At 36.1% G+C, this 26,376-nt stretch overlaps 1 pseudogene; it reads left to right on the forward strand.

Moving 5' to 3' along the window:
* The first annotated feature begins 15,636 nt into the window (after positions 1-15,636).
* LOC132114291 (putative nuclease HARBI1) lies at positions 15,637-17,258 on the forward strand (annotated as a pseudogene).
* Positions 17,259-26,376: the final 9,118 nt, after the last annotated feature.

Genomic DNA, 26,376 nt, shown 5'->3' on the forward strand with positions numbered 1-26,376 from the left:
AGGAGTTAGTGTCCAAAATTTTTGCGGCCAGAAAAATAATAAGAAGAAGAACTAGAAAAAAAAGTTTGTTGAGACAAACTTTAAGTTGGCTTGAGAAAGCCTGACCAGAAAGTTTGAAGAAGTTTAAAGAAGTTAGAAGTTTATAGTTTAAAGTTAGATTGATAGATTAGTTGAAAGAAAGAAAGATATATTAGTTAGAAAGAATGACAGAAAGATTAGTTAGAAAGAATTATATAGATTAGTTCAAAAGAAAGAATGATAGATAGATTAGTTTGACAGAAAGAATGCATGCGACTAACATGTTTCTAGCATGATTAACAAGTTACTAGCATGTTGTTAGCATGACTAGCATGTCGCTACCATGTTTCTGGCATGACTAGCATGTTGCTAGCATGTTTCTAGCATGATTAGCATTTGACTAGCACGTTGTTAACATGTTTCTAGCATGATTAGCATGTTGTTAGCATGTTTCTAGCATGGTTAGCATGCGACTAGCATGTTGCTAACATGATTTTAGCATGATTAGCATGTCGCTAGCATGTCTCTAGCATGATTAGAATGTTGCTAGTGTGTTTCTAGCATGATTAGCATTCGACTAGCATGATTAGCATGTTGCTAGAATGTTTGTAGCATGATTAGCATGCGGCTAGCATGTTGCTAGCATGATTTTAGCATGATTAGCATGTTGCTATCATGTTTCTAGCATGATTACCATTCGACTAGCATGATTAGCATGTTGCTAGAATGTTTATAGCATGATTAGCATGCGACTAACATGTTGTTAGCATGATTTTAGCATGATTAGCATGTTGTTAACATGTTTCTAACATGACTAGCATGCGACTAGCATGTTTCTAGCATGATTAGCATGTTGGTAGCATGTTGCTAGCATGTTTCTAGAATGATTAGAATGTTTGCTAGCATGTCGCTACCATGTATCTAACATGATTAGCATGTTGCTAGCATGTTGCTAGCATGTTTTTAGCATGACTAGCATGCGACTAGCATGTTGATAGCATTATTAGCATGTTGTTGTCATGTTTCTAGCATGACTAGCATGCGACTAGCATGTTGTTATCATGATTTTAGCATGATTAACATGTTGCTAGCATGTGACTAGCATGCGACTAGCATGTTGATAGCATTATTATCATGTTGTTGTCATGTTTCTAGCATGACTAGCATGCGACTAGCATGTTGTTATCATGATCTTAGCCTGATTAACATGTTGCTAGCATGTGACTAGCATGTGACTAGCATGTTGCTAGCATGATTTTAGCAAGATTAGCATGATGCTAACATGTTTCTTGCATAATTAGCATGCGACCAGCATGTTGCTAGCATGTTTCTAGCATAATTACCATGTTGCTAGCATGTTTCTAGCATGATTAGCATGTTGCTAGCATGTTTCTAACATGATTAACATGTTGCTAGCATGTTGTTAACATGTTTCTAGCATGATTAGCATGCGACTAGCATGTTGCTAGCATATTGCTAGCATGATTAGCATGCGAATAGCATGTTGCTAGCATGTTTATTGCATGATTAGCATGCAACTACCATGTTGTTAGCATGATTAGCATATTGTTATCATGTCGTTAGCATGTGTCTAGCATGATTAGCATATTGCTAGCATGTCGCTAGCATGTTTCTAGCATGATTTGCATGTTGCTAGCATGACTAGCATGCGACTAGCATGTTTCTAGCATTATTTTAGCATGAGTAGCATGTTGTTAGCAGGTTTTTAACATGATTAGCATGCGACTAGCATGTTGCTAGCATGATTTTACCATGATTAGCATGTTGCTAGCATGTTTCTAGCATGATTAGCATATTGCTAGCATGTCGCTAGCATGTTTCAAGCATGATTAGCATGTTTGCTAGCATGACTTGCATGCGACTTGCATATTGCTAGCATGATTTTAGCATGATTAGCATGTTGTTAGCATGTTTCTAACATGATTAGCATGCGACTAGCATGTTGTTAGCATGATTTTACCATGATTAGCATATTGCTAGCATATCGCTAGCATGTTTCTAGCATGATTAGCATTTTGCTAGCATGTTTCTAGCATGATTAGCATGTTGCTAGCATGCATAGCATGCGACTAGCATGTTTCTAGCATGATTTTAGCATGATTATCATGTTGTTAGCATGTTTCTAACATGATGAGCATGCGACTAGCATGTTGCTAGCATGATTGTACCATGATTAGCATGTTGCTAGCATGTTTCTAGCATGATTAGCATATTGCTAGCATGTCGCTAGCATGTTTCTAGCATGATTAGCATGTTGCTAGCATGCGACTTACATGTTGCTAGCATGATTTTAGCATGATTAGCATGTTTTTATCATGTTTCTAACATGATTAGCATGCTACTAGCATGTTACTATTATGATTTTACCATGATTAGCATGTTGCTAGCATGTTTCTAGCATGATTAGCATATTGCTAGCATGTCGCTAGCATGTTTCTAGCATGCATAGCATGCGACTAGCATGTTTCTAGCATGATTTTAGCATGATTATCCTGTTGTTAGCATGTTTCTAACATGATTACCATGCGACTAGCATGTTGCTAGCATGATATTACCATGATTAGCATTTTTCTAACATGACTAGCATGTTGTTAACATGATTAGCATGTTGCTAGCATGTTTCTAACATGCGAATAGCATGTTGTTTGCATGATTTTAGAATGATTAACATGTTGCTAACAAGTTTATAGCATGTTTCTAGCATGATTAACATGCGACTAGCATTTTGCTAGCATGTTTCTAGCATGACTAGCATGCGATTAGCATGTTTCTAGCATGATTAGCATGTTGCTAACATGTTTCTAGCATGATTAGCATGAGACTAGCATGTTGCTAGCATGATTTTAGCATGATTAGCATGTTGCTAGCATGTCGCTAGCATGTTTCTAGCATAATTAGCATGTGACTAACATGTTGCTAACATGATTTTAGCATGATTAGCATGTTGCTAACATGTTTCTAGCATGATTAGCATGATTAGCATGTTGTTAACATGTCACTAGCATGTTACTAGCATGATTAGCATGTGATTAACATGTTGTTAGCATGATTTTAGCATTATTAGCATGATGCTAGCATGATTTTAGCATTATTAGCATGTGACTAGCATGTTGCTAGCATGTTTCTAGCATGACTAGCATGCGACTAGCATGTTTCTAGCATGATTAGCATGTTGCTAGCATGATTTTATCATGATTAGCATGTTGCTAGCATGTCCCTAGCATTATTAGCATGTTGCTAACATGTCGCTAGCTTGTTTCTAGCATGATAGGCATGTGACAAACATGTTGTTAGCATGATTTTAGCATGATTAGCATGATGCTAGCATGTTTCTAGCATTATTAGCATGTGACTAGCATGTTGCTAGCATGTTTCTAGCATGACTAGCATGCGACTAGCATGTTGCTAGCATGATTTTAGTATGATTAGCATGTTGCTAGCATGTCCATAGCATGTCCCTAACATGATTAGCATGTTGCTAGCATGTCGCTAGCATGTTTCTAGCATGATTAGCATGTGACTAACATGTTGCTAGCATGATTTTAGCATGATTAGCATGTTGCTAACATATTGCTAGCATTAATTTAGCATGATTAACATGTTGCTAGCATGTTTCTAGCATGATTAGAATGCGAATAACATGTTTCTAGCATGATTAACATGTTGTTAGCATGTTGCTAGCATGATTTTAGCATGATTAACATGTTGTTAGCATGTTTCTAGCATGACTAGCATGTGACTAGCATGTTGGTAGCATGATTTTTGTTATGATTAGCATGTTGCTAGCATGTTTATAGCATGATTAGCATGTTGTTAGCATGTTTCTAGCATGACTAGCATGCGACTAGCGTGTTGCTAGTATGTTGCTAACATGATTAGCATGTTGTTAGCATGTTTCTAGCATGCGACTAGCATGTTGCTAGCATGATTTTAGCATGATGCTAGCATGTTTCTAGCATTTTTCTAGCATGATTAGCATATGACTAGCATGTTGCTAACATGTTTCTAGCATGATTAGCATGAGACTAGCATGTTGCTAGCATGATTAGCATATTAGGATAGATAGATAGATAGATAGATAGATAGATAGATAGATAGATAGATAGAAAAGGTTTGAAGAGATAGATAGATAGATAGATAGATAGATAGATAGATAGATAGATAGATAGATAGATAGATAGATAGATAGAAAAGGTTTGAAGAGATAGATAGATAGATAGATAGATAGATAGATAGATAGATAGATAGATAGATAGATAGATAGATATAAAAGGTTTGATAGATAGATAGATAGATAGATAGATAGATAGATAGATAGATAGATAGATGATATATAAGGTTTGAAGATAGATAGATAGATAGATAGATAGATAGATAGATAGATAGATAGATAGATAGATAGATAAGGTTTGAAGATAGATAGATAGATCGAAAGAAAGAAAGATATATTAGTTAGAAAGAATGACAGAAAGATTAGTTAGAAAGAATTATATAGATTAGTTCAAAAGAAAGAATGATAGATAGATTAGTTTGACAGAAAGAATGCATGCGACTAACATGTTTCAAGCATGATTAACAAGTTACTAGCATGTTGTTAACATGACTAGCATGTCGCTACCATGTTTCTGGCATGACTAGCATGTTGCTAGCATGTTTCTAGCATGATTAGCATTTGACTAGCACATTGTTAACATGATTTTAGCATGATTAGCATGCCGCTGTTTCTAACATGACTAGCATGCGACTAGCATGTTGTTAGCATGATTCTAACATGATTAGCATGCGACTAACATGTTGCTAGCATTATTATACCATGATTAGCATGTTGCTAGCATGATTTTAGCATGATTAGCATGTTGTTAGCATGTTGCTAGCATGACTAGCATGCGACTAGCATGTTGTTAGCATGATTTTAGCATGATTAGCATGTTGTTAACATGTTTCTAACATGATTAGCATGCGACTAACATGTTGCTAGCATTATTATACCATGATTAGCATGTTGCTAGCACGATTTTAGCATGATTAGCATGTTGTTAGCATGTTTCTAACATGACTAGCATGCAACTAGCATGTTTTGCTAGCATGATTTTTACATGATTAGCATGCGACTAACATGTTGCTAGCATTATTATACCATGATTAGCATGTTGCTAGCATGATTAGCATGTTGTTAGCATGTTTCTAACATGATTAGCATGCGACTAGCATGTTGCTAGCATGATTTTACCATGATTAACATGTTGTTAGCATGTTTCTAGCATGATTAGCATGCGACTAGCATGTTGCTAACATGTTTCTAGCATGACAAGCATGTGATTAGCATGTTGCTAGCATGATTTTACCATGATTAGCTTGTTGCTAGCATGTTGCTAGCATGACTAGCATGCGACTAGCATGTTGTTAGCATAATTTTAGTATGATTAGCATGTTGCTAGCATGTTTCAAGCACAATTAGCATGTTGATAGCATGTTTCTAGCATGATTAGCATGTTGCTAGCATGTTGCTAGCATGTTTATAGAATGATTAGAATGTTTGCTAGCATGTCGCTACCATGTATCTAACATGATTAGCATGTTGCTAGCATATTGCTAGCATGTTTTTAGCAAGACTAGCATGCGACTAGCATGTTGATAGCATGATTAGCATGTTGTTGTCATGTTTCTAGCATGACTACCATGCGACTAGCATGTTGTTAGCATGATTTTAGCATGATTAGCATTTTGCTAGCATGTGACTTGCATGTGACTAGCATGTTGCTAGCATGATTTTAGCAAGATTAGCATGATGCTAGCATGATTCTTGCATGATTAGCATGCGACTAGCATGTTGCTAGCATGTTTCTAGCATGATTAGCATGTTGCTAGCATGTTTCTAGCATGCGACTAGCATGTTTCTAGCATGCTTAACATGTTGCTAACATGTCGCTAGCATGTTTCTAGCATGATTAGCATGTTGCTAGCATGATTAGCATGTTATTAGCATGTTTCTAACATGATTAGCATGCGACTAGCATGTTGCTATTATGATTTTACCATGATTAGCATGTTGCTAACATGTTTCTAGCATGATTAGCATGTTTCTAGCATTACTAACATGTGACTAGCATGTTGCTAACATAATTAGCATGTTGCTAGGATGTTTCTAGCATGACTAGCATGCGACTAGCATGTTGTTAGCATGATTTAAGCATGATTAGCATGTTGCTCGCATGTCGTTAGCATGGCTCTACCATGATTGGCATGTTGCTAGCATGTTTCTATCATGATTAACATGTTTCTAGCATTACTAGCATGCGACTAGCATGTTGCTAACATAATTAGCATGTTGATAGGATGTTTCTAGCATGACTAGCATGCGACTAGCATGTTGCTAGCATGATTTTAGCATGATTAACATGTTGGTAACATTTTTCTAGCATGACTAGCATGCGACTAGCATGTTGTTAGCATGATTTTAGCATGATTAGCATGTTGCTAGCATGTCACTAGCATGTCTCTAGCATGATTATCATGTTGCTAACATGTCGCTGCCATGTTTCTACCATGATTAGCATGCCATTAACATGTTGCTAGCGTGTTTCTAGCATGATTAGCAAGTTTCTAGCATTACTAGCATGCGACTAGCATGTTGTTAACATGATTAATATATTGCTAGGATGTTTCTAGCATGACTAGCATGCGACTAGCATGTTGCTAGCATGATTTAAGCATGATTAGCATGATAAGCATGTTGCTAACATGTTGCTAGCATGATTAGCATGTTGCTGGCATGATTCTAGCATGATTAGTATGTTGCTAGCATGTTTCTAGCATGACTAGCATGCGACTAGCATGTAGCTAGCATGATTGTAGCATTAGCATGTTGCTAGCATGTCGCTAGCATGATTATCATGTTGCTAGCATGTCGCTGCCATGTTTCTAGCATGATTAGCATGCCACTAACATGATTTTAACATGATTAACATGTTACTAACATGTATTAGCATGATTAGCATGTGACAAGCATGTTTCTAGCATAATTAGCATGTTGCTAGCATGTTTCTAGCATGCGACTACCATGTTGTTAACATGTTTCTATCATGATTAGCATGCGACTAGCTTTTTTGCTAGCATGATTAGCATGTTGCTATCATGTTTCTAGCATGACTAGCATGCGACTAGCATGTTGCTAGCATGATTTTAATATGATTAGCATGTTGTTATCTTGTTTCTAGCATGACTAACATGCGACTAACAAGTTGCTAGTTTGATTTTAGTATGATTAGCATGTTGCTAGCATGTTTCTAGCATGATTAACATATTGTTAGCCTGTTTCTAGCATGACTAGCATTCGACTAGCATGTTGCTAGCATGTTTATACTATGATTAGCATGTTGCTAGCATGTTTCTAGCATGACTAGCATGTTGCTAGCATGATTTTAGCATGATTAGCATGTTACTAGCTTGTTTCTAGCATGACTGGCATGCGACTAGCAAGTTGCTAGAATGATTAGCATGTTGCTAGCATGATGCTAGAATTATTTTTACCATGTTGCTAGCATGGTTTACCATGATTTACCAAAGTTTACCACGATTTACCATAGTTTACCATGATTTACTATAGTATCCTATGATTTACCATGTTCAAGTATGATTTATTGATTCTAGCATGATTTACCATAGTTTACTATGATTTACCACGGTTTACTATAGTTTACCAAGATTTACTATAGTATACCACGATTTGCCATAGTTTACCATGATTTACCATAGTTTACCATGATTTACTATAGTATACCATGATTTACCATGTTCAAGTATGATTTATTGATTCTAGCATGATTTACCATAGTTTACCATGATTTACTATAGTTTATCATGATTTACCATAGTTTGCCATGATTTACCAGTTTACCATGATTTACCATAGTTTACCATGATCTACCATAGTTTACCATGCTAGCATGATTATTATGTTGCTAGCATGATGCTAGAATTTTTTTACCATGTTGCTAGCATGGTTTACCATGATTTACCACGATTTACCATAGTTTACCATGATTTACTAGAGTATACCATGATTTACCATGTTCAAGTATGATTTACTGATTCTAGCATGATTTACCATAGTTTACCATGATTTACCATAGTTTACCATTATTTACCACGATTTACCATAGTTTACCATGATTTACGATAGTATACCATGATTTACCATGTTCAAGTATGATTTACTGATTCTAGCATGATTTATCATAGTTTACCATGATTTACCATAGTTTACCATGATTTACCACGATTTACCATAGTTTACCATGATTTACTAAAGTATACCATGATTTACCATGTTCAAGTATGATTTACTGATTCTAGCATGATTTACCATAGTTTACCATGATTTACCATAGTTTACCATGATTTACCACGATTTAGCATAGTTCACCATGATTTACTATAGTATACCACGATTTATCATGTTCAAGTATGATTTATTGATTCTAGCATGATTTACCATAGTTTACCATGATTTACCATAGTTTACCATGATTTACCATAGTTTACCATGATTTACCACGATTTACCATAGTTTACCATGATTTACCACAATTTACCATAGTTTACCATGATTTACTATAGTATACCACGATTTACCATGTTCAAGTATGATTTACTGATTCTAGCATGATTTAGCATAGTTTACCATGATTTACCATAGTTTACCATGATTTACCACGATTTACCATAGTTTACCATGATTTACTATAGTATACCACGATTTACCATGTTCAAGTATGATTTACTGATTCTAGCATGATTTAGCATAGTTTACCATGATTTACCATAGTTTACCATGATTTACCACGATTTACCATAGTTTACCATGATTTACTATAGTATACCACGATTTACCATGTTCAAGTATGATTTACTGATTGTACCATAGATAGATAAGGTTTGAAGATAGATAGATAGATAGATAGATAGATAGATAGATAGATAGATAGATAGAAAAGGTTTGAAGATAGATAGATAGATAGATAGAAATAGTCAGATAGATAGATAGATAGATAGATAGATAGATAGAAATAGTCAGAATGATAGATAGATAGATAGATAGATAGATAGATAGATAGATAGATAGATAGATAGAAAAGGTTTGAAGATAGATAGATAGATAGATAGATAGATAGATAGATAGATAGATAGATAGATAGAAATAGTCAGAATGATAGATAGATAGATAGATAGATAGATAGATAGATAGATAGATAGATAGATAGATAGATTAGATGAGTTTGAATGAGTTTAAATTGATTAGCATCAAAGCTTGATTGAGTCTAATGGGATTTGGAGCTTGGGTCATCTGAACATCCTGTCAATGAAAGTCTATGGGATTTTTATAATTTTTTATATTAATTTTTAAGAAAACCGTAACTCAAACCAGTCTGAAAAGATATAGCACACCAAGAAGAAGAAGAAGAAGAAGAAGAAGAAGAAGAAGAAGAAGAAGAAGAAGTTTAAATAGGATTTCAGTAAGTTGGCTTTCTCAAGCCAACTTAATAATAAGTTTAAATAGGATTTCAGTAAGTTGGCTTTCTCAAGCCAACTTAATAATAAGTTTAAATAGGATTTCAGTAAGTTGGCTTTCTCAAGCCAACTTCATTAAAATATTTATCCTTAATTTTACCGTTTTTGTTTGGTAGCAGCTTCTGATAATCATTGACTAAAATCATCTTTAACCATTATTTTCATTTATTCTAACTGTTTGGCACCATTTTTTTTCTTTCTATCTTTTTTTAACCGTATAGATTCGAGTTAAAATTATTAAATTTTACCAGTTTATATCATCTTAAGCCATTAAAACATACACAACAATCATCCTGTCAAGGAGATGAACACAGAAACAATATACAGATCACAGGAGGGCTTAAAAAAAAAGATATTTTAACGTTTCTCTTCTTGTGCTCTTCTGATACCGTTCCGAGTCACACTGAAGGCATCAAGGGCTATTTGACCAAGAAGGAGAGTGAAGGGGTGCTGCGCCAGATGACCTGGCCTCCACAGTCACCTGACCTGAACCCAATCGAGATGGTTTAGGGGTGAGCTGGACCGCAGACAGAAGGCAAAAGGGCCAACAAGTGCTAAGCATCTCTCTGGGAACTCCTTCAAGACTGTTGGAAGACCATTTCAGGTGACTACCTCTTGAAGCTCATCAAGAGAATGCCAAGAGTGTGCAAAGCAGTAATCAAAGCAAATTTGGCTACTTTGAAGAACCTAGAATATGACATATTTTCAGTTGTTTCACACTTTTTTGTTATGTATATAATTCCACATGTGTTAATTCATAGTTGTGATGCCTTCAGTGTGAATCTACAATTTTCATAGTCATGAAAATAAAGAAAACTCTTTGAATGAGAAGGTGTGTCCAAACTTTTGGGCTGTACTGTGTGTATAGTGTATATATATATATATATATATATATATATATATATATATATATATACACTTTAGAGATATCTTTAAAGTATTTTAATTGTTTTTTTAATCAAGCACAGTGAGGCCCAGTCACGCTTAACGCAACAATTTGTACAACGGAGCAGTGTAACTTTTTATTTGTTTCTTTAACTGCATTTTATATTGATAATTAACAGGCTTCAATATACCAAAATTTTGTTGTGTGCACGCATAAGATCACACCAAAGCTGCTGGTTATACAGAAAACATTATTCAAAGCTGTCAAGTTTTTACAAAATAATTAAAACTGTAAAGCTTTTGCAAAATAAAGAAAACTACTCTCTTGGAACGTTTCACAATGAACCGTAATTTAGCACATTTTTTCTTTCGTTTAGTTAATCTGTCAATATGAATTAAGTGAAATACATTTGTATATGCCTACATTCCTTTTTATGTAAGCTTGTGGGTTAGTTTTTCTGTTTTCTCCATTCACAGAAGCGCTGTAGGTGGGCTTGATCTGTTGAACTCATCTCACACTATCCTTAGATAAACTCTAAGGTAGAGGTCTTCACGGGTCCAAAAATTTGTGCCCGAACCCGAAAGAGACCCGTAATGTACTACACCGAACTGACCCGGAACGTCTATTATTTCAAAAGCTGGACCCGGACCCGTGTAGATCTGAGAAATGCCTACCCAGACCCGACTCGGATCCGTCTATTATTTGAAAGCTGAACCCGAACCCGCCGGGAAGACAGACCCAACTGGACCCGATTGTCACATATCCCACCTTAAATTGCTATTATTAAGTCAATAAACCTTTTGCGAAAAATACAACTTTCTGTCTTACCTAAATTTAAGGAGCCGTAGTTTCTCTTCCTTGTGCCTGAATGTCTGTGATGCATTACAATCCTCCAACAAGAAAGTTATCCATGTTATTCCTCTCGTTATTCCAAGTCCGAGCTTAATCCAGTCATTATTTCAGCTTCAAAAGTTCGCTTGATGTCAAGGTGACAAATGACAAATGCAACTGTGCACATGTACATTCTGACTCGAGTTAACTCGCATAATAACTTCTACTGTTTGCCCTTTTGAACTAGAATAACGATCGCTCGTGCAATGCAGGGGCGGAGCTAGTGGGTGTCCAGGGGTGGCCATGACCACCATGGAAATAATCACGTCCACCCCACTGGCCACCCCGATCGTAATTGCGATCTATTATAAATAATAATAGTTTCTTAGATTTTGATCAAAATGACCTTGATCGATCATGGCAAAACAATTACGTTCGGACTCCGAAACTATCGCGACAGTTGAATCACTTGTCACTTACAGGCAAATGCGCTATCGCGAGAGTTTCCATTGCATGCGTTTCTTTCCAGCATTTGTAAAAAGTCGAGGACTGAAAGACACGAGGAGTGAAGCTTCACTTTTGTGCCTGGTTCAACTCGTGTTTGAGCACACAAACATCTTTTCAGGTGAGTTACGCTGCTTTTTCTTCTGTGTGGGCGTATTCAAGCCGCACGCTTCAGTGAAACATTAGAATCTGAATAGAGCGTTCAGCGACTTATATATGTTTTTTTCCTCATCATGACGTATTTTTGGACTGATGCGACTTATACTTAGGTGTGACTTTTAGTCCGAAAAATACGGTATTTGTGTCTGAAGTTTTATCATTGTCCTGTGTAACAAACAGGTAACGTAGGGAGCAGTTAACTTAGCTAGCTTCATATATTAGCTGACTCGGATGCTCAAAACTATGTTTATTTATCTCTGAATATATAAATGTATGTTTTAATCATGAAACATTTAATGTGATTCAATATACCAATATAATTACTAGCTTCTAAGTTGATTTTATATACAATAATGTTACTTTTCTATGTAAACACGCTAAGGTTAGATGGATGTGAATAACCGTTGCGCTCTTATCATATTTTACAGCTTGTAAGTTTGCTGAATTTTCATAGTTTGCACTTGAAATAAAATTCACTTCAGTAAATAATTTCTTGTCCTTTTTAAACTTTTCATTATCATTGGGAGATATGTATTCTGTTTTCAAAGTGAATTTCCTAAGTTTAATTTTATTAAATAACTTGAGGGTGAGTAAGATTATGACGCTCAGGATTTTGGTAAACTTTAATAAAAAAAATGCCATTGTAGGCTAGCTATTGTACATTATACATCATTGTGATTTGGGCACATACAATACTTAAAAAAGTATTTTAAGGTTGGATAAGTGGCATGTTTGTTTGCAAAATTATGTTGTTTGTGCCACCCCAAAGTAACTACTGGCCCCTGCCTGGCCATCCCTATGAAGAATTCCTGGCTCCGCCACTGGTGCAATACCATGGCCGCTGACCTTATTTATTTGCCATCATCTCTGTGCTCTCTGGTCTGCGTCGAGTCTGAATCTGAATCTGACCACTAAAACTTTGAGATTAAATTGTTTATTTATATTATTATAAAAATGGTAGAAAATGTAAAGCGCGGTTTGTCCCTCACTGGTTGCCATAGAAACATGACACACGCTCGAGAGACTGCACATGCGTGCTAGCCGGATCAACCTGAAATATGCTTTTTAACGTAATCTGAGCGTCATCGAAAACATTCATGAGACAGTTCACCTCAGATCTTGTTGCTGATTTGAAATATTAAATATGAGTGTGTCAAGTCTGCAAGCATTATTACCGTGCATGCCCTTGCATTAACTGAGTCTGCGCACTCTGCTTCTAACGGCAGAGAGACGCCTTTTCTTTCTTTTTTTGGCTCACACTTTTCTTTTCCTAATTTTACAAGTTGCAAGTTACAAGAAACAAGCAGTGTCTGATCATGGCTGGGTGTTCTCCGAGTCCGATGACTCCGATCGCACGTATTACACACAATGTTAAATAGACCCGGGACCCGAAGTAATAGATTCGGACCCGACCTGGACCCAGCTGATCATTTAAAATATAGACCCGAACCCGTACGGGTCCCGGGTCGACGGGTCTCGGGTGCACTGTGAAGACCTCTACTCTAAGGACGGTGCATTGCCATTGAGACTTGCCTATGATGAGTTCACAGCTGAGTGGACATTTCACTAGCTGGCTTCAGCGTCACATTTGCATATGCCATACTACTGGAATTCGTGATTGGTTGACAGCAAATTTCAAATATTAAATGGAACGATAAAATAACATTATTAATCAGTTAATGGCCATTTCAAATTTTCGATTCTGTTCAGAACTATCAAATGTGATTTCGTTTCTGTCAAAATTTCATTTGTTTCCGGTTATCGTTTTCGTTCCTTGAACTGGTTCAGAGCTCTGGGTAACAGTACTATAAATACTGAAGTGCCCCGGCTTCATTTTACAGTCAATAACTACATGTCTGTCGTGATGAAATGACAAAATGCAATTGTTCATCAATTAAGATTTATATCAGATAAAAATTTATATAAAAAATTCTGATATAAACCAGTGGATTTAATAAAAAACGTCTTGCATTTAATACTGTTTTGTCATTATTATTGTGGTCTAGAATAGGACAATGTGTTAAAAAAAAAAAAAAAAAAAAATGCAAATCAAATGAATGTCAAAACTTGACGTCAATTTAATGTCAAGTTTTGACATCGATTTGATTTGCATTTTTAACCAATTCTTTGACATCAATTTGATGTCTATTTGACATCAATTGCCCGCTGTTATTCAGAGTTGCAATTGATGATGTTGTTAAAACACACCTTAGAATGCCGTAATGGATCATAATTAAGTTTTCCAGAGAGCTGTGAATTAAAGCAACATGCTTCAACTTACATTTTTGATAAACTCCAAAAATATACATACAATTCACTGCAGTGTCCAGCTAAAAGAAGCACTAAAAGGCAGTAAAACACCAATATTTTATACCTTCAAATTATTATAGGGGTAGATGATATTAATAAAGCCTTATAGATGAAAGATTGATAAATACGATGTTATGAAGGAAAAATATATATTTTTTACTATATTGCATGGTTTGTAAACTAATACATTGCAATGTTTTCATCCCAAAAACAGCTTCATAGGTTTGGGTTTTCAAGAAGTTCTAGTAATAAAATATCGCCAGATACACTTTCAATGCAGAGTGCTTGGGTACTAGTCCTGTGAAACATGAGCCAAGATTAAAGAGCTCAAACACTTATGGAAGCAAGCTAAAATTACATGGTTGTTTCCAGTCCAGGGCTCTGCATATTTTGAATGTCTTCCTTATTGAACTGCTCGTTAGGAGAGAGCCACTGCAATAGAGCATTAACCTTTAACCGCCACTCAGTGGACATTTAGTTTCTAAACTGCCGTGATACATACAACAACCAGTGCAATAAAATGTTGTCAGATTCAAGTTAATTTGTTTCAGTAAAAACTGAACATGCTTCACTTTGAAAGTGTCGCAAAACATGCAAAAAACAATGTTATTTAATTGTACACAAAAGTTGCCACATGTTTTTCCAATGATCCCGTGTTGAAATAATAACGTTAATGTTAAGATTAGTTAATGACAGAATTTCCTTTGTTATAAATTCATTTAAGTTAACCGCAACAAAGTAATTAAACATGGTGCAATTTAAAATAAGTTATGGTGTCTGAAACACTTTTTTCACCCATTTCCTTTCATATAAATTTAAACATTTTATCAATGACATTTGTCAGTAAGCCATTTGTATTTCAGGAAGTGGCCTCTTTTGTGTATGTTTGTGTATATTATTGTATCTTGCTCTTAGCTTGGGTGATCTGGCTCGACTCCATAGCTCAATTCATCCTCTAGCAGGCATCCACGATTTGCATGCCATGTTTGTCTTTGCTAATCATGCCATGCCTCTCCAACAAGACTTACAACATAAGAACATGACTGTTCATCAAATTGAGGTGCTAATTGAATTAAATTACTCTGGTAATGAGTAGACTAGTAACATAAAAAGCAAAGAGTCAGAACAGGCTAATTAACAAAAGAGCCTGGTTTAATTATAACACTTAAAATACATGCAGCACTGCCCTCCCATATTGTTAATTGGTGCACAGGGAAATTTATGATAATTGGGGTAATGATAGTTGCGTGAGGGGATGTTCCCAAGCAGTAATTATAAAATACAACTGAGTCTCATGTGCTGGGGCATGTACCATGAAGCCGGATTAGGTGGCTAGCCAGCTATGTTTCAGCTTAGATTCCGCCAACCCTGGGTTTTAGGTACTATGAAATTAGTACCTAAAACATGGTATCTTACGCTGCACGGCTAACCTGCTCCGGGGCAGGTTATGTTCTGGATTCAAGATCTCAGACTGAAGTTTGACCAATCAGCTGTGAGCAAAGAAACTTATAGGTGACGTAACTAATTCCCAGCGTCTGTTCACTGTTGCAATGGCTTCACCTTTTCTCCCAAATCCTGTGGACATCTCCGCGCAAATTGTTAGACGAGCACTTCGTAGAGAAAGAGTTTTTAGGGACAGACAAAATCCATTAGACTTTCCTGATACTTACTTGTATGAAAGATACAGATTTTCCGCGGAAGGAATGTCTTATCTTTGTTAACTTCTTGAGCCGCACATAACAAATGTGACTCGTCGAAGCCATGCCCTTGCTGTACCGCAAATGGTATGTATTGCGTTGCATTTTTTTGCAAGTGGTACATACTTGTATGCGGTCGGGGATGCAGAGAATCTAGGGAAAAACACGGTCTGTCGAACCATTCGTAAGGTGGTCCTTGCTCTGCAGCGGTGCATAAACTGCTTCATTGTGTTCCCTGGACATTTATCGACCATGTCCATAAAAGAGGGCTTTTATAAAATTGTCGGTAAGATATCTTGATAGGGTGACATCACATGAACAAATTTTACATTTCACACTCATTTTTCTTAGTCTTCAAAAAAGCATATTTCACACTTAGAAATCTATAATACAGTAGTCTGCAATAGCTACCTGTTAAGAATGATTTTAAATATATATTTTTAATTCCTATGATAGGATTCCCTAGAGTCATAGGAGCAATAGACTGCACACATGTTGCAATCTCCACAGCTCTCGGAGAACATGAGGCAGATTATGTGAACAGAAAGTCCTTTCACAGCCTTAATGTTCGGGTAGGGCTACTATATAGCCTATGTGAAATTATTTTTTTTTTTGTATTGAGATCAATCTTTAAATAAATGGTAACTAACAGATAGGGCAATTATTTACTGTACATTTCATCTGCAGATTACTTGGGATCATGAATGCATGATCACAAGTTTGGATGCCAAATGGCCTGGGTCTGTGCATGACTCACGGATTTTCCGTGAGTCTATTTTGTGTCAGTGCTTTGAGGAAGGCAAGTTAAATTTGGTACAGTACACTTTAAAGTTTTAATTTTAATAGCAAAACTTACACAATTTTCCCCTTTTCTGTTCTATGACAGGGCTTTTTTGATGGCCTGTTTGGTTGGAGATCGAGGTTATGCATGCCAGAGGTTTTTGCTAACCCCCTATCCTGACCCTCAGACAGGGCCACAAAACCGCTTCGATGTGGCCCTCAGTAAAACCAGGGTCAAGATTGAGATGACCTTTGGCATCCTAAAGGCACGTTTCAACTGCCTTAGGCGTTTAAGAGTGTCACCAGAGCGGGCATCACAGATAGTGGCTGCATGTGCCATTCTGCATAATAAAGCCACTATCAGAAAGGAGCTAGTCCCACCACAAAACCAGCTTCTCCCTGATGAAATTGACCCCATCACACTTGACCACTCAGCTGGCGCAGCTGTCAGAGATGCAATCACAACACAATATTTTACTTAATAAAAGCACACTGACACTGCAGATATGTCTCAAACTGTTTTATTGGTCATCATGTGGCTAGGGGGGAAAAAAGAGCCCAAGAAAAATTACATTAATAAACATTCATAGTGTTCATACTAAAGGGTTACTTGGTTAAAAAAAGTTCACATACTGAGATCTGTTTTTTCCAGCTGTTTGATCTCCAATTTAATTTTTTAATTTGAAGCCTCCTCAGCTCACAGTCCAGCTCCTTCAGTGTGCAGTCTAGTTCTAGACTCCTTTTGTAAAGGGCCCTGACTGAGTCTGTTTCCACCTGAAACAATTCCACCACAAACAATCATTACACGTTTTCTGGAGGTTGATCAAATTACAAAAAGTGGCATGACTTTCTACAAACACAGGACTGACTGTAATTTATGTCAAGGGTTTAAAGCATTACCTTGTTCACATTCCTTCTATAGCCCATTGAGGTAGAGGCTTCAGTTTCTGAGGCAGGTTGTGAAAAATCCTACAAAAGAGATGTGTAAGGGCCAGTCCCATACACAAAAGAAATATATTTGAAATATATTTTCAGAATATGTTTTGGAATATATGCAAATATTTGAAATTGGCCCAATAAATATATTTCACACTTAACATAATGTATTTTTGTTATATTTCAGAATATATTTCAATGTATTTTTTTTCTGTATGGGTCCCCAAAAGTGTCAAAAATATGTGTCATATATTCCAAATACATTGAAATATATTCTGAAATAAAAAAAATATATATATTTGATGTTAAGTGTGAAATATATATATTGGGCCAATTTCAAATATTTGCGCATATTCCAAAATATATTCTGAAAATATATTTCAAATATATTTCTTTTGTGTATGGGGTCACTTAATTATGACATTTAAATGTGTGCCATAATAAAAAGCTCAGTGCATTCACCTCAGCAACTGTCTCAGAACACACAGACAGAGTGTCTTCATCGTTTGGTTCACCCTAATAAATAAAAGGCCAATGTAAAGCATAACTGTTATGAAGCAGGTTATGTTTGGTGTTATGTCTGCTGCATACTGACCTCTGTGTGGGAGACTGTGTGCATGTGTGCTGGCTTCAACAGGGACACTGTATTTCCCTCTACTGCAGAACAGAGTCAGCCATATTTAACTTTTTAAAAAAACATTAGTAATGCATTGTACACACATACCCAGTGTCACTTGCTTAGAGGAGCCAGCACCAGGGTCAGACTGTATAGCACTTCCAATCCCATCCATAATCGGCCGCCCCTTATTGTTGCTCAGCGCCAACTCCTCCGCCACAGTGTAATCTTGAGGAGGTGGCCCTCCCCCAGTTTTCCTCACTTCACTTTTTTTTTTTCTGTTTGCTGCAAACAAGTGTTTGTGATTACATGTTCAAAAAAAGAATAAAAAGTTATGGTAAATACTCACCACTTTGAATAAAAATCAATGAATATCAATCTTTCTTAGGATGTAATAGCCTATACATTCACATTTTACATACATCTACACACACACGTATGTATGTATGTATATATATATATATATATATATATATCAACACGAATATATTTTCATTTTAGCATTTAATACATTTTTAATATGATTAGCCTACATAAATGTACATTAATTGTTTAACCTACGCATTAACGCAATCTTCCTCCAAGATTGTTCTCTTGCTTTGGCAGCAGATAGAGTGTTACTGCGTGCTTGAAAAATACTTCTATATTCTTCATATTTCTGAAGAATTATCTCTTGCTCCTGCGCGGAAAAATATATAGCTCTCGCTCTCTCCATATCGAACGCGATTGGTTGTTCAGTGTCGACGTCACTCTTTTATGTGCACGCGCACGTGGATTAATCATAGCTTAAGGATCAAAGCCTGAGTTGACAGAGAAAGTTGATGAGCTGCGTCATGATACCAATAAAGCCTGATTGCATCGGTTTGGTTTTGTCGACTCAAACCCAATCCTGTAACCCTGAGTTTGTTCAGCTACCTTCATGGTACAGGCCCCTGGTGTTAATTAGTGCTCAGAATATTATAGCACTTGAATTCCTTAAACAGGCCATAAGATGCAATTTAAATATTTGTGTGAGTGGTACAAGCTCTTGGTGCATAAAAATTATCTGTAAAGTTGCAATGACTAAAGTCTTAAATCCAAAGATATATTCTTTATAAAAGTTAAGACATCCTAAAATGCCTTGTTTAAACACGCACCCACATCTACATCACTGTATTGGAAGAATTGCATAACACCACCCAAATGTTCAAGCAAAGAAAGAAGGCTTAACTTTTATTTTCGCTTTAGTATTGTTGTTGCCACCATGTTGTGGAAATGCTGTGTTTCATTGTGAATGCAAAACTTCTTTGTTTGGCCTTCCAAAAGAGTATGATATCTGCTTCGTCATGCCTAGAACTGATCCGTGCTGTTCACTGAGGAAATACATGAACTTTGCACTGTAGATCGGCGGATCGGCTTTCACAATGGACAAAGTGGAATCCAGCTTGTGGTCATCACATGTCCTTCGTAGAATTCACTGGCCGCACCGTTCTCTACCCACCAGCTGTTCCTCACACAAGCCTGCAGTGTGTGACGCTGTGTGATGCATTTTATGGAGGAATGTTTCCTTAACCTGCAGAGTAGCCTACAATGGGTCTGTGCTCAAAGGCTGTTCTATAAAGTGAGGCAGTTCCAGCTTTGCAAGGACAGTCTGATGCTTCTGACTCACAGATTGTAAGTAAATTTTTTATATTTAAATAATTTTCCACTGATACTTCACTGATGAAGTAACGTTTATTGTTTGTCATTTCTCAGATCACTGAGCCTGGTTTCTCCCAATGTTTTTTCTCCATTCTGTCACCAATGGAGTTTTGGTGACTTGACAAATTCAGATGATTTTATGTTTACATTGCGCGTTATGCAATGCAACGAGTTAAAACACAGTATAAGTCATTATTAAGTCATACTTTTGTCTTTTTTGGTATTTGATTTTTCCTGCATGACTTAAGTCCAAAGAACTGACCACACAATTTTTTTTTATTGATTAATTTTTTTAATCATGGATATAAGCAGAAAGTTTTAGGATAATAAAAAAAAAAATTAAAACACAAGTCACAAGGTGATGACCTGGTGGCTAGAGCCACTGCCCTTATGTTTTCATCAGCTGAGGTTCCGCTCTTAGCATGCAATTTCTAAAAAAAATGTGTGTTTTGGTTGTTTTTTATATCAGTATTTTTTTATTCATTTTGACAGCACATCGAAGATAAGTTATTGCAATAATGGTCTCCACTGGTGCATTCTTCAGTGGTCCACAGCTAACGGCTCCTCTCGACTGGGTCTGCTGTAATTTACCTGAGCTTTTGAATACAGCCAAGATGTTAGGCCCATAATGTCCCTTTATATTTGCATGCTGCAAGATAAAAATCCCTAATGCCTCCGTATTAAAAGAGCTTGCCTCATTTACAAATGTAATTTGAATTGAGGATAGTCTTCCAATATCCCTCTCATTTGGGTAGCAATTGAATAGCTCTGTATATGGAAAGCTCTCTTTTTCCCTTCTTGACTCTGGTGGCTGATGGAATGATTAGAGGTGCTAGGAGCTGTTAGAGATTAGTCAAGCAAAGAGATTGTAAATTGGCAAGGATGTTTTATCAGCGCGTCACGATATAAGAAAGCGTGAAGCTGCTCTCCCACATTACACTCAGCGAATAATTGAGATCTTTTTATTCCTGTAGATTACCGCTCTCACTGATCACACTGTCACGTCAAAGTGAGCACTTCATTCGCCTTGTATGCATGACAGATCTATTTTGCTTTGGTAATGGGCTGATATTACCACTGCACAAAGACGATGAAGACATCAGTGTGATAGATAGGCGGAAGATTAAATTGGATCTTTATGACTTCCTTGATCATCAGTTATGACTGCATGATAAGATGAGTCAAGTTGGGCGCTGATGTGTTCTTTATTGGATGCAAACATTAGCCAGGGGCAGCCAAGCTTGTGCTGATGTTTTCATTTAAGGTGGAAGAGAGCCTCTACATGTTTCATGCAATGTGAAGAGGGTGGGAGAGGGAATAAAGGATTTCTGCTGACAGATACACAACACGTACTGCTTACTTACTTGAAAACATGGGATTTTAACAGGACTCTGTTTTAGGACTCTGCTGAAAGCACAATTATATAAAGCTTATTATTTGATTAAACAAACTTACACAATCTTATAATGATTATGCAGAAATGCAAAAAATATATATTTTTTTCTTTTAGGGTTCAGATATTCAGTCCCATTGTGTAAATGAAATCAAATTAGGAGTTTATGGGCTTTTAATATGTATTATTAATCATATTTAGCATATATTATTTACATCTGTGACATAAACTAAAGGTAATTAGCTATTTGGAGGGGATTTACATAAAATATTTTAAAATAAAACAGACGGCACACCACTATTTTGTTTTTTGAAGTCCATACAGCTGTCTATTTATTTTCATACACAGTCATATAAATAGCTGTCTTGTCCACACCTTAAACACATTCATACCATTTCCACCTTAAATCTGATATATTAAACAAGATTTTTTTTTCTGCTATGCAGATCTAGGTTTGAGTGCTCAGTGATGACAGATACTATTGTCTAAATCAACGTCCCAGACCAGAACGGGCCGTTGCTCCTGTTCTCCGTTGAAATGTCACCTGTTCCCATCCACCGATTTGCATAATGCAAAGTTTCTCACTCGTAAAATACAGATTTAAAGGATAGTTGGGTTGCCATTCGTAAAAAGCGGAGGTAAATAGCACTGGCTCCCCTGTTGATTAACTCACTCACCATCATGGCCACTGCTGCTGTAATGTTAACGCTATAGTATTAATTACATGCCTACAAACTGCTCAGCCATGCCGTAATGACCTCTGAGCATGCTGGTGCATGAGTGCTTGTTATAATACAAGTGGTAACTCACGAACTCACCGCTTAGATGTAGCTACCGAGCGTTTTGCCACAATTTTTTTTGTATTATTGGGAATTTTTTTTTTTTTTTTTTTACCAAACTTTGTATAAACATAATTCTCAACTGTTATGGCAATAAACAGGATTTCTCATAATGCACTATGAACTAAATCTAATTTGCATATTAATGTGTTTTGGGGGCAACATGTAATGAAAAAAATGATTTTCATAATAGTATATAATATTTCATAGGAATATTGAAATATAATTTATTTCCCTATTCATTTGTTGTGTCTCCCAAAATGCGCAATAAACATAATTTTAGTCCTGACGATGTGTGAAATCAACGTCCTGTTTTGTAACTGAAAGTCATATTTTCATTTGAAACCCCATAAGATTTTCCTGAGATGTTGATTTATGACACAGTTGAAAAATTAGTCAGATTTAAATAATTACAAAATATTATATTTCCATAAAAGTGCACTAAATTTATATCAGACATATTTGAAGACCAAGGTGAGGGAGTGGTCATGGTGAAACGTCCAAATATTTAGTATCTCTGAAAAGCCCTTAAGGTGCTCTGTACAGTACATCCAGACATCTCAGAGAAATTCACTAAAATATAGTGTCCTCATATGAGGCAGCAGGGTCTCAGGACGTTAACTAAAATAAAACAGCAAATTAATCTATTTAGGTTGATTAATCATTAATATTTAAGACCTCAAATTATAAAACTATTTATATCTTACCATTTTTAGAATATTTTACTTTTTATTTTTCTTCAGTGAGGAACCTCCAATACATATTGGTATCAAATTAAGCATTTTTACCAGATTCATGCATATAAAAATGCTTGTTATGATGGATAACCCTTGTTAAAGACCATAAACATAAATAAGTAATAATAATAATAATTATAAAGATTTTTTAATGAAATCAGTGTGATGGATATTACTGAAATATAAAAACTGAAAACTCTAATGCAGAACATCAGTTTGTTGTATTTTTTTATTAATATTATTATTATTATTATTAATAAATTTGCTGCCTGAGAATAGGCTGAAATTCCAGTCTGTTACACAAATGACACGTTAACTGACACTGTCAGATCAAAATATAAAATAACAATAAACTCCATCTTTTGGCCTATAAATACTGAATACACAGAACAGTTGGACTGTTGAATTGCTCTGTGCTTGATAGTGGCCTACTGTAACCATTTTCTCCTCAATTTGTAAGCCTGTTGCAGCAGTGGGTGAGAATCGACTCAAGGCAGCTAACTCTAGCATAAAGTGACATCTGACCAAGGACTTCTGAAACAGTATTAAGGCACATAGGGACACCTTTCATCCCATGCACTGCATGCAATGATTGCTGCTGTGCCGATAACGCTGGGTGGCTGATAAGTCGACGAGTAATGGTTTTTACTAATGAGAAAAGTGTTGCTGATTATGACGAATAGCCTTGGACCACCAGGCTAAGCTGCTACACAAGCCTCCAATTGTTAGCTGAACAGGTTTTGCATGTCATTATATACAGCCCCACTTATGTGCAAACCCTGCTCACACTGTGGTGCGTGCACTAAAAAATCCTCAAAAAAAGAGTTTCCCTAGTATTTTTTTTTTTTTTTTTTTTTTGTCTTAACACAAGCCTCATTTAACATTATCCAGAGAAACAAGTGTTAATGATAACTCCCCTGTGATGTTTGTACTGGCTACTGTATACAGGCCACCAGGGCACCATACAGACTTTATTAAAGAGTTTGATGATTTTATATCCGAGTTAGTGCTGGCTGCAGATAACATTTTAATTGTTGGTGATTTTAATATCCATGTTGATAATGAAAAAGATGCATTGGGATCAGCATTTATAGACATTCTGAACTCTATTGGAGTAAGACAACACATCTCTGGACCTACTAATTTTTTAAATTATACTCTAGATTTAATACTGTCACATGGAATTGATGTCGATTGTGTTGAAATTATGCAGCCCAGTTATGATATCTAAGATCATTAATTCATTTTGTGCAAACTTTATATAGCATATACTGTAAATTCTACTTGTTACAAGAATTGTAGAACCATCAGGTCTACCACAAAACACTGCTTTGTAATCTTCCTGATGTATCCCAATTCCTTTGCATATTCAAAATCTCAGAACAGCTTGATGATGTAACAGAAACTATGGACTCTCTCTTTTCTAGCATTTTAGATACAGTTGCTCCTTTACAAGGAAGATTAAGGAAAACAGTCTGACACAGTGGTATAATGAGCACACTCGCACCCTAAAGTGAGCATCCCGGAAATGGAGCACAGCTGGAGGAAAACAAAACTAGAGGTATTTTATATTGCTTGGCAGGAAAGTAACACACCCTACAGAAAAGCATTAATAACTCCTAGATCTAATTACTTTTCATATATTTTAGAAGAAAACTAACATAACCCCAGGTATTTATTCAATACAGTGGCTAAATTAATGAAAAATAAAGCATCAGCAAGGGTTGACATTTCCCAACATCACAGCAGTAATGACTTTATGAACTACTTTAACTTCTAAGATCAATACTATTAGAGATAAAATTGTAACTATGCATATGTCCGCTATAGTATAGCATCAGAAAGAGCACTATAGATCCCCTGAAAAACAGTTTCACTAATTCTATACTATAGGAAAGAAAGAATTGTATAAACTTGTTAAATCACCAACAATATGTATGTTAGAACCTATTCCATCTAAGCTCCTGAAAGAGGTGCTTCCTGAAATCATAGATCCTCTTCTGACTATAATTAATTCCTCATTGTCATTAGGATATGTCCCAAAAACCTTCAAACTGGCTGTTAAAAAAAATAATCTCATCATCAAAAAAAAAAAAAACACAACTTGATCCCAAAGAACTATTTAATTATAGACCGATCTCGAATATCCCTTTTCTGTCCAAGATACTAGAAAAGGTAGTATCCTCACAATTACTGTATATTCCTTCTTACAGAATAATGGTATCTGTGAGGATTTCCAGTCAGGATTTAGACCGTATCATAGTACTGAGACTTCTCTCCTTAGAGTTACAAATGACCTGCTCTTATCATCTGATCGTGGTTGTATCTCTCTATTAGTGCTATTAGATCTTAGCATTGTGTTCAACACTATTGACCACAACATTCTTTTGCATAGAATTGAAAACTTTGTTGGCATTAATGGAAGTGCATTAGCATGGTTTAAATCATATTTATATGACCGCCATCAATTTGTAGCAGTGAGTATGGAGTACCTCAAGATTCCGTACTAGTGCCACTACTATTCACGCTTTGTTACCATTGGGAAATATCATCAGGAAACACAGTGTTAGCTTTCACTGTTATGCTGATGATACCCAGCTCTATATTTCGTTGCAGCCTGGCGAAACCTACCAATATGAAAAACTAAAGCAATGCATAGTCGATATAAAAAAAACTGGATGACGAGCAATTTCTTACTGCTAAATTCTGAATAAACAGAGGTGTTAATTATAGGACCTAAAAACTCAGAATTGATGGCTGCTCTTGTCAATTCTTCGTCATCATTTAGGAACCTAGGTGTGCTATTTGATTGCAATCTTTCCTTAGAAAGCCACGTTTCTAGCATTTGTAAAACTGCATATTTCCATCTCAAAAATAATTCCATCTCTTTAACCTGGCTTACACATTACACACTAATACGCTTCTAATATCCAAATACGTTAAAGAATTTTTAGGTTGCATTAATTAGGTAAACCGGAACCGTGAACTCTTCCCATAACACCAAGTGTACATTTTTACATCATTAAAAGAATGGCATCTACGCTAATATTAGTCTGTTTCTCTCTTATTCTAAGGTCATCATAGCCACCGGATCCAGTCTGTATCCAGATCAAAGGGTCACTGCAGTTACCTGGATCCAGTACGTATCCAGCCCAGATGGTGGATCAGCACCTAGAAAGGACCTCTTTAGCCTTGAAAGACAGTGGAGACCACGACAACTAGATGAGCCTCAGATACAGATCCCCTGTCGCCTCTGGCTTTCTTAGTTGGGGACACTTCATTTACCTTCATATCGTTGACTTGATTGCAAATGCTTGCACAGATACTATTTAAACTGAGCTGAATGATGACATCACTGAATTCAATGATGAACTGCGTTATTTCATTTTGCATTACTGA

The sequence above is a fragment of the Carassius carassius genome, chromosome 33 (assembly GCF_963082965.1).
Source record: "Carassius carassius chromosome 33, fCarCar2.1, whole genome shotgun sequence".
NCBI classification, from domain to species: domain Eukaryota; kingdom Metazoa; phylum Chordata; class Actinopteri; order Cypriniformes; family Cyprinidae; genus Carassius; species Carassius carassius.